Source organism: Anoplophora glabripennis, unplaced genomic scaffold (assembly GCF_000390285.2).
Source record: "Anoplophora glabripennis isolate ALB-LARVAE unplaced genomic scaffold, Agla_2.0 scaffold15, whole genome shotgun sequence".
Lineage (NCBI taxonomy): Eukaryota > Metazoa > Arthropoda > Insecta > Coleoptera > Cerambycidae > Anoplophora > Anoplophora glabripennis.
The window spans coordinates 998,233-1,012,629 of record NW_019416279.1 but is presented as its reverse complement, the minus strand read 5'-3'; positions in this window follow the sequence as shown (position 1 = coordinate 1,012,629).

Here is a 14,397-nt window from a genome sequence, read left to right as displayed (position 1 = left end):
TTTAAAATATATCTATAGTGATAAATTCAGCTTGCCGAAACAAAAAGTCGCGTCCAACTCTATATTTCCTGGCCTATACTGTATCCAAATGCGGAACAACTGACACTCTTCCCTTCGTCACCGTTGACCCGCACTATCTCCCTTCACATGCACTGTAGGTTGCCTACAATTACTATGACCCCTAAAAAAGTGACCCCCACTTAAAGTTACATCCTGCATGATTAATCCAAAATCATATATTTTTAAATTTTAATAAAACAACTTCTGGAAAAGTAACAAATCACATGTGCCATTTGGAATTTAATTTAAGTGATAGAATATTTAAAATTTCAGTAATGCCGTGTGTTCTTATATTAATTTTTACTCACTAACATAGGAAGATGAGTAAATTCGACTGGTCTTTGCTTCTTCTTGGTACCAGTAAAGTTTTTAAATTTACGTTTAATTCATTTAATTCTCAATGAATTGAAACTTGGTAGTAACATTCAAGGTTTTCCTTTAGCACCAGTCGAATTTGCCGTGTCCGATTATCTAGAAGATTAAATTGTGTGAAGCTTTTGCGTTTTCCCCATTTGACGTTTTCACAAAATGACTGACAAAAAGTGATAGTTGTTTGTTTTGCCACGCATACAAATAGCTACTTAGCTGCTTCCAAGAGGCTTATTTAAAATTTAGATGGCTCTTCAGTCAAAAAGTGAATTGCATTCTATTTTAAGACGCCAGTGCCTTGGGCACACATCGGCTTAAAAGCTTGATGAATTACTAATACGCCAGGGGGTTGTAATTCTGTTCGGAGAGTTTTTTCCGCCGTTCCGCTGAAATTACTTTTCGAGATTTTAAGTGGATTACTTGAGAATAAGTCTAGAATTAGTTCTTTTATGGCTACTTGCCTGTTATTTAAACTTTCAAATCGTTTCATGTGAGGAATTTGTGAAGCCTTTCTCAAGTAGCTATTCGCAAGAGAGTGGCAATTTTATAGGATTTTACAAAGCTACAATTATACGAAATATGTACAAGTAGAGACTATTATAGAAGAGGTACAACTTGTGAATCTTGTGTTTACATACAAAAATATAATCTACGTATTGACGACGAAGTAAATTTTGATTATTCTCTACACATTTCTGTTATTTTTAATTTGGTGGGGTATAAAAAGTACACAAAGTTGACAAAAGTAATGTAACATTGAAATACAAAATTGGAGTGTATTGACTTTTGCGAGAATGCATACAGTGTTTCGGATAAGAAAATTGCAGTGACACTGGAAAAATTAGAGCCTTAGTTAACTTGTATTTGTGTATATACACTTCAATCTTGGTCTTTACAGAGTCTGTTTGATTTGTTACTTAAAAAAATAGTGTCTGAGAGTATCGTACTAGTTTTACTAGGTACTGGTTTATTAGAGAATACTGTGCATCATTGGTACTTACATAGAAAAGTCACTTACGCTGTAGTGTCGTTACAAAGCTCGAATTATCACTGGAAGTAGGAGAATTTTCTACAGGTCCCTGTAACGAGAAGAACTTTGCTTATTATATTTATACCACCGAGTCACATTTACTGTTGCCTTTAAAATTATATGTTTCTTAACTATCATTGCACTTTTAAATCTGTCTTGTGAGAATACTACGTGATATTGATTACTAATAATACAGGGTAATTCACAAACGGTAAATAAAAATGAAACCTCGTATTCTTTGGTGAATTTTAAAGGTATAGTAGGATCGTATACGATGCAAAGTAGAGCAAAAAATTGTCGGCCTTTTATCCCTGGAAAATCGTGTCATCATTTTTAGGAGGCGTAAGATAAATCATTTCAAATTTAAAATGAAATTCAATGTAAAATCTGAAATACCGCTGCATACGCACTGTGTTCTGGTAGTAGCTGTAGTCGCCCAGGTGCATCGAGTGTACGAACTGGTCGGTTATACGTCAAATACTAACCTGGCGAGCTTTGCCGTCAATTAGAGAGCGCTTCCAAAAAACAAGTAAACAACAGTGGCGCGTACAGAGGTAAAATGTAGTACATATGTGGAATTTAGGAAACAAATTGGATTTATAATAAATTACATTTAAAATAAATAGTTTATGAGAATAAAGGAATTTTTGTAGCAACAAGGGTGCCAGACCTGAACTGATCCCCTCGTCCCTTCATAATGTATAAAGAAATTATTCAATTTGTAAAACCCTTAAAGGCGTACTTCATTGGTTCCCTTGACAGGCAATGATTTATTACTTTGCATCGAATATGATCGTACTATAGTCTTTCTTTTAAAGTTTTTATGCAGGACGCTGCGTTAAAAAGAGGGTGTTAAATTTAAAAAAATATTTTTAATTTTTTTAAATAATTTAAAAACTAGTTAGTGAAATAATTTGAAATTGGGCACATGTATTTATGTAAACATTGTCTAAAATCTGGGGCCTTTTTTCTAAAATTTAGATGCTCCAGTGACGGAGGGTATCGGTAGCATATTTTTCTAAATAAAATAGTACGCTACTGCTTTACAGTAACAGTTATGATATTTTCGGATACATCTTTGAATTTTCTACAAATTACTACTCTCTTATGTTTTTCGAAAAAAGCCTGATTTTCGAGTAAAAATTAAAAAACGAACTGAAAACACTTTTAATTAAATGATATGACAAACACCAATGCAATTATTTAATCGAATAAAGAAATTAATAACATTAGTCATTATTTTAATAATTTTATTTCAGTAAATGCTCAAAAATACCTCCATTTCCACGAAAACAGACGTGACATATTTTTAGTAAAGAAAATGTAATTTGTTCGAAATTTATTGTTGCTTGAATCTGATGAAAAGCATTATTTATTCTTTCTTCTAACTGCTCAGGTGTACTCGTATTAATTTGTTCACTGTATATGCCAGCCGTTACAAAAACAAATCCAGTGGGTTGAGGTCCGGTGTTTTCAGTTCGTTTTTTAAGTTTTACTCGAAAATCTGGCTTTTATCCAAAAACATAAGAGAGGAGTAATTTGTATAAAATTGAAAGATGAATCCGAAAATATTATGATTGTTACAGTAAAGCAGTGGCGTACGATTTTATTTAGAAAAATATGCCACCGATTCCCTGTAGCCACTGAAGCATCCAAATTTTACAAAAAGGTTTCAGATTTTGGAAAATATTAAAATAAATATATGTGCTCAATTTCAAATTATTTCAATTACTAGTTTTTAAATTATTAAAAAAAAATTAAAATATATTTTTAAGTGTAACACCCTGTATCTTTTTAACGAAGCGTCCTAGATAAAAATTTTATACGATAGACTCCCCTCAAAATTCATCAAAGAATACGAGGTTCCATTTTTGGTCACCGTGTGAGAATCACATTGTATATAGGGTGTCCCTAAAAGGTCTTTACAACGCTCCACCAGATACCTATAGTGCGACTCTAAATAAGTCGATTTAACTAAACTTACCTTAGTTCAAAGTTACTCCGTTTGGGCCCTGAGGTTGCAATTTTGAAAAATCGTTTTTTTTTTACAAATTTAAAACGCTGCATGCGATTTTGCTAAAATTTGGTAAGTTGACTCTATAGGACAATAAACACCATATCAAAATTATGAGTAATACCAATCCATTGGCGTAGAACTTGGGTTTCTTAGTAATTACACCTTCCATAATTCTACGCCAATGGAAGAAAATTATTTTAAGTATAAAATTTGGTTTAGGTAAATTATTTACTACAAAAAAGGTACTCTTGATAAGACTCGATTGCTCTCATGGTTTATTCGAAATTTGTAATTTCGATTGGTATATGATTCCTTATTCTGGTTTTTAAGGTATTTACTATTTTTCGTGCAGTCAACGGATATCGCATAATTTCTTGCGAGGATGGCTGTCTGCCATTACTTTATTGTTGTCAATTTGTTTGTGTTCATTTGAGTATTATTTTATTGGCAAAGAATGGAAAACGTTAACAATTATTCAAATGCTGACATTCTAAATTTATTATTTATCCATGGAGAGTGCCACAGGATAATAAATACAACTTACAGAGTATCTAATGAGAGATCTACTCATTGACTACCAATCAGCAGGGATAAAATAAAAATAATTTTAATAAGATAACTACATACATAATACGAATAATAATTATTTTCAGAAATCTAATTAGTTATCTTTAATTCTTGTTAAGTCATCTGTAATAGCTCGGGATATTTGGGCAGCAGATAAAGTTTCAAAGGCTTCTCTTATACGGGCAACTATGTTTTCTTTGAAATAAACTGTCGTTGAATACACTTTCTCTTTGTTGCACCCCAGATATAAAAATCTGATGGTGGCAGACCTGGAGATCTTGGTGGCCAATCCTAGGGTCATAGACGTTTAATCTGTCTTCAAACAGTCCTATTTATTATCTTGTGACACTCTCTATGAATAAAAAATAAATTTAGAATGTCAGCATTTGAATAAATGTTAACCTCTTCCATTCTTCAACAATAAATAATACTCAAATAAACATTCACTGTATGTGTTAAATTGACAACAATAAACTGGTGACAGATTAGGCGCTTGTTTTGAAGTTCCACTAAAAATTTCACAGCCATCCTCGCAAGAAATTATGCGACATCCGTTGACTGACGAAAAACAGTAAAAACCTTAAAAAACAGAAGAGATAGGTATAGGGAACCATATACTATTCGAAAGAGAACTAAATTGTTCATCAGGTTGTGCAAAAATATTCAGTGTTCCATTAAAAAAAAGTTGAGATGGTTTAAAGTTGATTAAATTCGGTATTAAATTTCTACCACCCTGTATGAAATTAAGTCATTTTGAAATTATGTCAGGGAAGCTTAGAGTTTTAGTTATGTCCCCTATAAATTTTATCGCTCTAACTTTATTATTGTAAATTACACATCTTTTTGAATTAGGCAGTGATTTTTTATTTTTTGAAAAAATATAACGAGCGTTCAAATAAAAACGTGGTCGAAGTTGGCTCTGACACATTGGACGTAGGGAGTAGCTTATAGCGACCAACTTAACCTCATTTCTCAACGAGCTGTATAGCAGCTGTCAGTTTCAATAACGTTAATGACTATATAACTTTATTTTAAAGAATAATCGTGATAACAATAACAAACAATTAAAGGAGCTGCGGAAAGTGTCCCCCTCCTTGTTATAAGAATAAATTAAAGCAGCTGCCGAAAGTGTCCCCCTCCTTGTTCCAAGCACTTTTCACACCTGTTCCTCAAATAATTAAAGACATTTTCTAAGATGCTCGGGGTATTGTTAATTTCACGAATCTTGTCTATAAGTCGAGCCTGAAGATGGTTTAAATCAGGAATACTTAGGCAGTTAAAAAATAGTGTTTTTAAGGTAAGGCCACAAAAAGAAATCACACGGCATAATATCACATGACCTCGGTGGAAATTCATGTTCAGCATTGAGACTTATTAGTCGATTTTGGAAAACTTCCCTCAACATATTCATCGTCTCGCCTGCCGTATGTGCCCTTGCGCCATCTTGTTGAAAGTAAAAGCTTGTAATTTCGTTTTCTTCCAGCTGGTTAACAAAAGGAGCGATAATTTCTTATCTATACCTTTGAGAAGTAAGAGTACCATTAAAAAAAATAGGTCCATAAATCTTCCTTCGATTGAGAGCACACCAAACTCCAATTTTTTGAGCGTGTAGAGGGCCCTCGACAAAAAAGTTATCTGGTTTTTCAGAAGACCACATTCTCATATTCTGTGAGTTTACGTAACCACTTAAATGAAACCAGGCTTCATCAGAAAAAAAGGTGATATTATGAAGTTCACCGTAGTTGTGTAAAAACCATTCACAAAATACAGCCCGTCGCGGAAAATCAACTTCATGAAGTTCTTGCTGACAAGTTAAACGATAGGAGAACAAACGCAAATCTTTTTTTAACACTGTGTGGCAGGTACCGACTGATACTCCCACCATTTGTGATAAAACACGTACAGAAGTTCTTGGCGCATTTTCCATTATTTGTTGGACATTTTCTTTTAATTCTTCAGTCCGCTTTTTAGGCCGGCCGCTTCTTTTCTTGTTACACTGCCCGTTTCACGAAAAACATTAACACAACGCTGAACTGCACTTTGAAAAATTTTGTACTCAACAACGCCGGGAAATTGATTTTGAAATTCTATGAAACATGCCTCAATAGAATACTTCCATATTCCATCAATCTTGCGTCCATTTCTAAAGTAGGACTCTATGATAAACACTTTTCGTTCTTGAGAAAACACCATTTTAAATGCTTTTTAAAACGAAAATATTCAAATTGATAGCGGCGATATAGCGCTTTGACAGATGACGTTTAAGTTCATTTGCTATACGCTACGCCCTACGTCCAAATTTTCAGAACCAACTTGACCACGTTTTTATTTGAACGCTCGTTATATCAAAAACGGTTAACTTTAAGAATAGGAAACCTTTATGAAAGTTCACCTAAAAATTGACAGAATCCAAAATTGCAATAATATACAGTTAAAATAACGAAGATGACGTCAACTTCCGGTATAACCGGAAGCGTTAGGTGGACGCCATTATTTTAGTTGCGAAGGGCATGCTCGAAAACACTATTGCCCAAATTTTCTAAATTAAAATCGAAGTAGTCTCTGAAACATGTCTAATGTCTCGTCACCGTGTGACACCCTGTATAAGTGGGTACAAACTGAATATTTAATTATGTTATGAAAAAAAAACCATCCCGCCGGATACGGTTTCCCGACTTTCAAATACTTTTAAGCAACTTTTCACCTCCACCAAGGACGCCCACGCTTAACCCAATCACCGCCTTCGAGTCTCTGCCCGGATTAAAGACGGGCAGGTGAATATTAAAGCGCCAAGTTTGATTCCGGAGCCGAATTGGATTTTCCGCGACATCAAAAAGGAATGCAATTATTAGGCACTTTCATCTTCTCCGTGGAGGGACACTCTGAAGTCTGGAGTTCTCCGAGGGAAAGTAAGCTTAAGGTAAAGTTAAGGGACGTAACTTGGTTAAGACTGTAATTAGGCCTCAAAGGTAGGTTAGGGGGTAGCCACGGGGGTTCAATCTGAGATTCTTGAAAGAAACAATTGTTAAGTTTGTCGAGAAAATTGAGAAATATGTTATAAAATTGTCGTTTCATATAATATTTTCAAGTTTTCTCAACGAACTTAACTATTTTCCTTTTTTTAATTTCTCTTTTCATTGTCAATAATAGTAAGAAATTTATAGAAAGTAGCGCTTTTACAATTTTGTTTTTTTCGTAAATTATTTTGCACCTCATTAAGGGACTCGTACAGGGTGTTTCAAAAAGGTGTTATTTCATGTAGGGAAAATAGAATTCTAGATTCTTTATAATTTTTAATTTTCAGTAGAAGCATACGATAGCTGAATTTATCACTATATGCTAAATATTATGTACAATAACATATTAGTTTCCACAATCATAAAAATGGGGGAAGATTGTTTACAGGGTGGTTAATTGTATAATTTTAACGTAAATTCAAGTTTTTATATTATATAACTTTTTTCCGTTCATTTCCACGAGAAAACAGTGAAGTCCTTTTTTTTCGTCTTCAAAAGGCCTACAAAACTAGCCCTCGAGCGTCAAAAAATATTGATTAGATCAAAAGTTATAAACAGAAGAAATTTATTTAAGACTTTTGAATTAAACATTTATAAACTGTGTTGTTATTACCAGAACGTTTTGGCATCGCACCCTCTCATTCATTATCACTGTTTAATAACTCACACGAAACCAGGAATCGGTAAGTTGAATAGTTTACAAGTTATGGCCTTATAAACAAATTAACTAATTATTAGTCTGGACGATCCCGAGCATCTTCCACAATCGCACTGATTCTTTTCATTTTAGATTTCATTGTAATACATTGAAATCTATATACAGGGTGTTTTCACTTTAAATTTGGAAAACGCAGGAATATATTCCCTATCAAAAATTAAGTGTAGTTTGCTCTACAAAATTTTTTTATGAAAGCCTTTGTTTTGGAGATACAGGGCGTTGAAGTTAAAAAAAAATAAACACTTTTTGACATATCTCGGCTATCCACGAGTAGATTTGATTCAAACTTGGTACACATTTTGCGTATTGGGGGTTCTCATAATTAACAGAATATTAGTCCTATCGGATTAGCCAGTGGCGTGCAAAGGTAGGGATGCGTGGCACCTTTTTCAAAAAAAAGTACGCCATTGAGTTTTTCGAAGAATGTAAAGTAAATTTAAATACTACCATACAAAAGCAATCTAAAAGGCCTCTTGGTATTTTTCGATAATACGCAGCGTTCATGAGACTCTCGGACTATTAAGATTTCAATGCATGAAAAAAAAATAATTACGACATTGAGTAGAGGAAAGTAATGAAAATATTTACAGGTTCTTGACTTGCTGCGAAACAAAAAAGTTGCTATAAATTTTAATGCAGCATTTGAATTCAAAGAAAAATATCTCTTTTTCTCATTCAGCACTACCGTGCCATGTTATCATGCATTGAAATCTTAATAGTCCAAGAATCTCATGAACGCTGCGTATTATCGAAAAATACCAAGAGACCTTTTAGATTGCTTTTGTATGGTAGTATTTAAATTTAGTTTACATTCTTCGAAAAACTAAATGTCGAAATTTTTTTTTATGCACTGAATTCTTAATAGTCCAAGAATCTCATGAACGCTGCGTATTATCGAAAAATACCAAGAGACCTTTTAGAGTACTTTTGTATGGTAGTATTTAAATTTACTTTACATTCTTCGAAAAACTCAATGGCGTACTTTTTTTTGAAAAAGGTGCCACGCATCCCTACCTTTGCACGCCACTGGCTAATCCGATAGGACTAATATTCTGTTAATTATGAGAACCCCCAATACGCAAAATGTGTACCAAGTTTGAATCAAATCTACTCATGGATAGCCGAGATATGTCAAAAAGTGTTTATTTTTTTTTAACTTCAACGCCCTGTATCTCCAAAACAAAGGCTTTCATAAAAAAAAATTATAGAGCAAACTACACTTAATTTTGGATAGGGAATACATTCCTGCATTTTACAAATTTAAAGTGAAAACACCCTGTATATTCTTTAATTTCAAATTTGCAACCTGGAAATGTTTTTTATTTTTTTAGCCTTAGTTGCAAAATGAAATATACGACGCACGCGCGTGATATAGTTATATATTATAACATATCCGGAAAGTTTAAGAAAAGAGCTTTAAGTTAAAAAAAAATCGTCAAGATTCGTTGAAAAACAACGGAGTTGTATTCAACTTACCGATTTCAGATTTCGTGTTAGTTATTAGACAGTGATAAGGAATGAGAGAATGCAATGCCAAAACGTTCTGGTAATAATAGCAGTTTATAAATGTTTAATTCTCATAAAAGTCATAAATAAACTTCTTCTGTTTATAACTTTTGATCTAATCAATATTTTTTGATACTCGGAGGCTAGTTTTGTAGGTCCTTTGAAGACGAAAAAAAAGTACATTACTGTTTTCTCGTGGAAATGAACGGAAAAAAGTTATAAGCGAAAAACGTAAATTTACGTAAAAATTATACAATTAACCACCCTGTAAACAATCTTCCCCCCATTTTTATAACTGTGGAAACTAATATGTTATTGTACATAATATTTAGCATCTATAGTAATAAATTCAGCATGCCGAAACAGAAAGTCGCGAAATGGTCATTTCCCAGCTCTTTTTTCTGGCCTAAAGAAGTTAAAATCGGCATTTTCTGGAAAACCGTTGGAGATATCGTAATGAAACAAGTATATCTCTTTTATGTAGAAATGATCAAGGATTTCGATTTCCGAAAAAAGAATTACGAATGTGACAAATAAAAGAAGTTACGGATTTTGAACCTTGATTTGCCCCCCGTAGGGACGCCCCTGAAAACAATGTGTCAAGTTGGTTTAGATCAGGGATGCACGGACTTATAGGGAACAGGGGCCACTCGGGAAAAATATAAGCCAAGGACGGGCCACTACAAACAATATTTATTAACACAAAATTTTTTATTTTTAAATAGTATGAAATACAATGATAAAAATAAAATAACCTTCAAAAATGTTTGTTGTAATAATTATGTAATCATTACAATGTAATATTTCATGTTTTATTATTTTGATGCATGACATTGCATTGAACTAACAAGTTTTTTTATATTTGGCTCCACATTACTTGTAGCCACACGTATAATTGCTTCCAAATTTTCATTTGCCAGACGGTTTCGGTTTTTCGTTTTGTTAAGTTTCATCACTGAAAACGTTTGTTCACAAATATACGTCGATCCAAATAAGCTTGCGCATTTCAATGCATTTATTCGCAACTCTTTATAAGCGTTTTTATCAACGCAACGGTAGAAGTTGAGTAAATTACCTTCATTAAATTTGTTTCTTAAATTATCATCATTTTGCATGTCTATTAATTCCAGCTGCATTAATTCCGGCGCATTTTCGGGTGAAATGTTGAAAGGATTGCTGAAAATGTCCAATAGCGGTTTAACTTTTTTGAAGTCTACAAAACGATTTTCAAAAGCTTGTATCAAAATATCAATTTTTTCAACATGAGCGAAATTGACGTCAGTTTTATTGAACTTCTCCATAATTTTTTTGTAGTTCGGAAAATGGCCGTAATTGGCTGAATTGATTTGTGTCCTGAAAAGACTCAATTTGCATTGAAAGGACGAAACATGAGAGTATAGCTGCGAAATCAATTGATCTTTGCCTTGGAGTCGCGTATTTAAGACATTCAAGTGATTTGTGATGTCTACAAGAAACGCTAAGTCACACAGCCAATCAGGGTTGTCGAGTTCGGGGACGTCGTTTTTCTTTTCCGCCAGAAATAGTTGGATTTCTTCAATCAAGTTAAGAAATCGCTGTAGTGTCAACCCACGACTTAGCCACCTTACTTCAGTGTAAAACAGGAGATCACCATATTCGCTTTCAATATCCTCGAGAAATTGTTTGAATTGTCGGTGATTGAGACCTCGTGATTTTATAAAGTTTACGGTAGGTACTACAACTTTCATAACATTTTCAAATCCCAATAATTTTGAACAGAGGGCCTCTTGATGTATAATACAATGAAACTGCATTAATTCCTTGGTATTTATGTTTTTAGTTTGTAAATATGTTTTTAACAGAGTTACTATCCCAGATGTACTTCCAACCATTGAAGGTGCTCCGTCAGTTGTAATTCCAGATATTTTCGTTAAATCCAAATCCATTATAGAACATTTTTCTAGAAGAGCTTTGAGCATGTCACTTCCCCTGGTTTGACTTGTCAAAGAACTCATACCAATCAGTTCTTCACTCACTTCAAAATTTTGCGTTACACCTCGTAAAAATATTAATAGTTGAGCAGTTGAACTTATATCTGTAGATTCGTCGAGCGCTATAGAAAAATACTCAAAACTTCTCGATTTCGTAGCTAATTGCTCTTCTATATTATCTGCTAATGCGGTAATTCTTCTTTGAACAGTCATCCGATTTAACTGAATTTTTTCAAACTTCTTTACATTTTCCGGACAAATTTTTTTTGCGGCGATATCCAAACATTGCTTAACAAACTCACCATCTTTAAAAGGCCGACAAGTTTTCGCTATTATTCGAGATATTTCAAAGCTAACTTCAGTGGCTGTTTCAGCATCTTGAATTGGTTTTGTAAACATAGATTGCTGGCCTATTAGTTCCCGTTGTAAAGTGGAAATTCTTTGCGTTCGATTTTCGCCAGTTAATTTGGTAAAAGTTGGATGCTGGGTTTCATAGTGCCTTTTCACATTATATTCCTTCGGAATAGAAACACTACTCTTGCATATTAAACAGACAATTTTGTTATGCGATGAAATAAAAAAGTATTTTTCGGTCCAAATATCATGAAACTGTCGATTTTCATCTTCAACCTTACGACTACGTTTCTTACTGGGGCCTGGTTTATCCATATCAAAATTAATATTATATGTTACAGTCGGTAAAAGCCAAGTTCGAACGACGAAATATTTACTCGTCACAGATTACAGTTCTCAAACAGTATAACGTTCGCTTATCCGTAGTCAAAACTTAACTGCCCCGGTAGCCGGCGATGCGTCGTATTTATACGAGTTACCAAACATCGAGAACCATCCACTTTGTTCGGGGATCGACGTGTTTCGCAAATCTGTAATCTAGTTGATGCGACAGATTTCTAGTCTCGTAATAATATGCTTGGACCGGAGCGCGGCGAGTAGAATACTTTTAAAATTCGTTGGTGGGCCGCATAAACATCGACAGCGGGCCGCATGCGGCCCGCGCGCCGCGGTATGTGCATCCCTGGTTTAGATAAAGTAATTCATCGTAATAAATGGTACCTTTGTATAAAATTTTATCCATTTATTTCGAAGCATTTTCGAGATATTGTAATAAAATTGTGTCTCAATGGCCCCCTTTAAAGGGGCGTAGCGCCACAGGGGGGCATTTTCGGACACATGTCGATATGAACTTTTTTGCTCAAAATTACTTTCTCTATCATCTGTGTTCGTTTCGCAACACCTTTTTGAAACACCCTGTATATTGCGAAACGAAATCAAGTTTCATAATGTACAAAGTAAGTCAAAACTGATACAAAATTACATGCATTTGCATTTAATAAGATAAATTAATACATGCAAATGCAAAACTAAGCAATGAGACAGTTTATTTTAAATAAAAATTCAAATGAAAAGGCAAAAACACAAAAAGTTACTTATTTTGTATAGGTACAAAAAGGCTATTTTGAAATATGAAATAATATTATTTAAAATGCTTTTAACTCCCAAACAAAAACTAAACAGACCTATGTGTTTGAAATCAACTCAGCTACTATCTGTCAAAGTTTGTAATAGAGCTTGTGGAACGCCCTGTATATTTTTTTAATAAAGTAAAATTTGTATGTATAAGATCCCGTATGAAAGATATACAAAATCGCGCCTCGAGAAAATAAAATTGCTGTCAGCCAAATTTTCAATTATCCTCGGAAGATTGATTGCAGCAATCATTTCACTATTTCGTCTTCCCAGTTCCCTTCTTTAATGGAATTAAACCGATATCGCGCGGAAGCGAGTTAAAAATTAATAAAAAGCTTTTTCTAATTAAGATACCATCAATTAGATCCCGTAATTTGTGAGGCAAAAGACGCCTGCGAGGAAAATTAATTGTTTGCAGCTCCAATAATTATTAAGTCATAAAGGGTGAATTGTGAATTAACAGTATGTTAAATGGGGTGGATTTCCCCAAGGGCAGCGTTTATTATTTAGGTGAGTGCGCTCTGATTATGTCGTAAAAATTCCCGCTTTCGAGCTTTTTGATTACCTATGGGGCAAGGGATAAAATATTATTATTTAATATTACAGTTGGTGTTCTTCGATGGATGTTGATGAAATTTATGGAAAAGACGGTCAATCCAATGACCAACATGTGTGCCAAAGGCTGATTCAATTGTCTTAATAAACAGGGTGTCTCATAATTAGCTGCCAACCCTGAACAGGCCGATTCTATGATCAAAACTAAGTAAAAAAGTTCATATGAACATGGGTCCGGAAATGCTTCCTAAGGGCACAGGGACCCATTGAAGAGGGAGGAATGGAAATCATTTTTTTGCAATATCTCTCAATCGCGTTGTGATAAATGAATGAAATTTGGTATACACAGCTAAATTTTGATGAGCAATTTGATGGACTAATCCATTTATTTCCACAAGGTCCATTGGGGTGGGTACGGGGGGGCCCTTGGTACTTTGCGTGTGTAACTTTTTCATCTTTGACTTTTTAACAAATTGGACAGCAAATTCCGTTTTCCCGAACTGTTTTACGTTAAAAAGGTACTCTTGTTTCAAATCGTTATCTTTAACGGTTTCTGAGAAAATCGCTCTTGAATTAATCCCACTTTGGTCAATTTCATAGTAATTTAAACAAAAAAAATTTTTTTGTTTAAATTTAATCTAATTTTAATAAAAAAATAATAATAAAAAATTAAATTAAATAAAAATTAATCCTTTAAATGGAAAAGAGAGGAAAGGAAAATTATTATTATTTTTTTTTGTTTAAATTACTATGAAATTGACCAAAGTGGGATTAATTCAAGAGCGATTTTCTCAGAAACCGTTAAAGATAACGATTTGAAACAAGAGTACCTTTTTAACGTAAAACAGTTCGGGAAAACGGAATTTGCTGTCCAATTTGTTAAAAAGTCAAAGATGAAAAAGTTACACACGCAAAGTACCAAGGGCCCCCCCGTACCCACCCCAATGGACCTTGTGGAAATAAATGGATTAGTCCATCAAATTGCTCATCAAAATTTAGCTGTGTATACCAAATTTCATTCATTTATCACAACGCGATTGAGAGATATTGCAAAAAAATGATTTCCATTCCTCCCTCTTCAATGGGTCCCTGTGCCCTTA